Genomic DNA, 2,652 nt, shown 5'->3' with positions numbered 1-2,652 from the left:
AGATGACCATAATTACCATGCTAATTTATTCAGTTGAGGCTTCGGGATCCCCACGACTACTATGCTGTTTGTAATCGTGAACCTCCCAGTGGTGTGGATGACACACGGGTCCTGCTTTCTGATTAGGGCTTTAAATTTTTTATTTTTACCAAATGCTTCAGTGCAACGCCCCCCAGTACTCTTGCCTATGGCTGGTATGTACATACAGTATGAAGCCCTATGTGTGTATGATGTCAAAAATTAAATATTAAAATCAGTCCCCACCAACTCTCTCTATATATATGTGTGTGTATTTGTCTAGTTGCTGTTATTTGACTGACTTCATTGTTCTTCAGGTAATGCATTAGTGACAATATGAATTATGATAACATTGTCTCATTATTGTTGTTATGACTTAAATGTGAACTTGTGTAGATAAGAGTTTAATTATTTATTTTCCAAGAATTTTTTCTTTTTATTAAAATTTTGGCATAATTTTTGTGAAGGTCATGCAACACTATTCTCAGGCTGGTCATTTCATTTCTTCTTTAGACATGTGCACAGCTGAGTGTAACAACAGTGAGGACACCAACAGCAGCAGTTATCAGCTACAGTTGGTCAGCTCCATGCCTATGAGAATTATTGTATCAATGGCCATAACTCAGTTCTTTGTGTGTCCTTTCATATACATTGATGTGCTCATGCTTGTCACTTTCTCCAGGAAGCAGGCCTTCAGGACTGAGACACGCTACATATTGTTTGCCCACACCTTACTGGTTGATTTGATTTTTCTTTTGCTGACCGATTTTGTGGTGCTCATATCCTACAGTGATGTCCTGATGCCCATGTTGTTCTGTATTCCCGTGTGCATGCTTATGGAGATGGTCACTATATGCACACCTATGATTATCACTGCCATGTGTGTAGAGCGCTACGTGGCCATCTGTATGCCTCTGAGACACAGTGCTCTCTCCACCTCCAGCAGGACCCATACTGCCATCCTCATAATCTGGACTGTAAGCACTGTAAGGCCGCTCGTGGACCTGATCATCCTTGCCTCGACTGTCTCGCAAGCTTATCTGTCACAGCTCACCCATTGCTATTATGAGATCTTGACTCCTGAGCCATGGCACCGTTACATGAGGGGCTTCCTGTACATTACAAACTTCATAACCATTTTTCTTGTTGAATTATTTTGCTATGTGATGATTATGCTTGCTGCCCGAACAGTCTCTGTTGACAAGAAGTCTGCAGCGAAGGGGCTCCGTACTGTCTCACTGCACATGTTTCAGCTTACACTGTGTACAATGGAGATTATCTACCCCTATATCGAAGATGTGGTCAAACAGATAGACTTTAAGGTGTATTCGTCAATCCGCTTTTTCAACTTTATAACATTTAGTGTCATCGCCAGGGCAGTCAGTCCACTCGTCTATGGCATAAGAGGTGAAAAATTTTACACTGCCTTTGTGTGCTACATGCAATGTGGACAGAATAAAATCTCATTTGAGCATAGACAATCAAACACATAAATCTTCTACGTGCAAAACACTAATACTGTAAGACAGAAAATCCTCCTGAAGTGCACTTTAAAATGTGCTTAAGTAGTCACTTAGCCATTTCATATGTAGGTGTATATATATATATATATAGTTTTTCAGAGGGAGATTACACCATTTTCAGCATTTCATCACCACTGACAAGAAAATTTTATCCAATGCTAATCTAAGAATGTGAATTAAATCTAATAATGAAATACTTGAACTCCAATCCTTCCTGTTATGTCAACTATTTTGGAAAATTATGTTGTTTTTAAATTGTTTCCAAGTAATAATAACTAAGAAAGTGAAATTGCATTTTTCATGACCATTCCCAGTCATCATGGCCAGATGCTTATGTCTTACAATCACTTATAAAAGACTAATAAAATTTACGATTCATAAGTATTGTACATACTATGGTGACTAATTCCATGTGGGTTCCCAGGGCACTGAAAGCCTATTGAAAGGCTCCTAATAAGAGTGTTGATCTTGGACCTGCTTCTATCATTATGGCCACATGCATTTCTCTGCTCATCTGACCCAATCTGAATGCACAGTCCCCGGTGTATCATATACTGATGATGCCATAGTCACTAGTACATCTTAATGCCTTTCCTACTGTATGGTTCCTTGGCTTCTGTACAGAATCATACAGGACAGAATGCAACTCCTTAACTAAGGAGGCCTCACACAGACCTATGAATGATGTGGATGGTTTGGTGAGATTGAGCTACATTACATCACCCTTGAGTGCACAGGAGACATAAGGGCCTGTAGCCTGTTCTTCAATGACATGTTCAGGAGTCTTTGCCAGGCATTTTGGTTGTTGCATGACTAGTTCTGCCTCAGTGTTTTACAGTAGAGATTTTTTCTGAATTTCAAGAGGGCATGGGTACTTTGAAAACAATATCAGATGAACAGTGAGCACAATATATGTTGTCATAGGGCACCATCCAAGACCAACAGCCTTTATTAGAAGGCCAACAAAAGGCTTTTCAATTACCTGGGAGCCCACACAGTATTAGTCATAATGTTGTCTCACAACAATTCATTATCTAACATTTTAACAGTTTTTGTATCGCTGTTATGTCTTGGCTAAGCTCTGTGGTATGTACACTTTGATATTTTTTAA

The 2,652-nt window shown here is 39.4% G+C and overlaps 1 pseudogene across 1 annotated transcript; it reads left to right on the top strand.

The window, feature by feature from the left end:
- Positions 1 to 325: 325 nt before the first annotated feature.
- On the top strand, positions 326 to 2,652 carry LOC118242513 (odorant receptor 131-2 pseudogene; annotated as a pseudogene). The gene is made up of 2 exons (XR_014117933.1): positions 326 to 335; positions 532 to 2,652. The product of XR_014117933.1 is annotated as an odorant receptor 131-2 pseudogene (transcript).

Source organism: Electrophorus electricus, chromosome 17, assembly GCF_041902795.1.
Source record: "Electrophorus electricus isolate QZ-2024a chromosome 17, ASM4190279v1, whole genome shotgun sequence".
Lineage (NCBI taxonomy): Eukaryota > Metazoa > Chordata > Actinopteri > Gymnotiformes > Gymnotidae > Electrophorus > Electrophorus electricus.
This window is presented reverse-complemented; position numbering and strand designations above follow the sequence as displayed.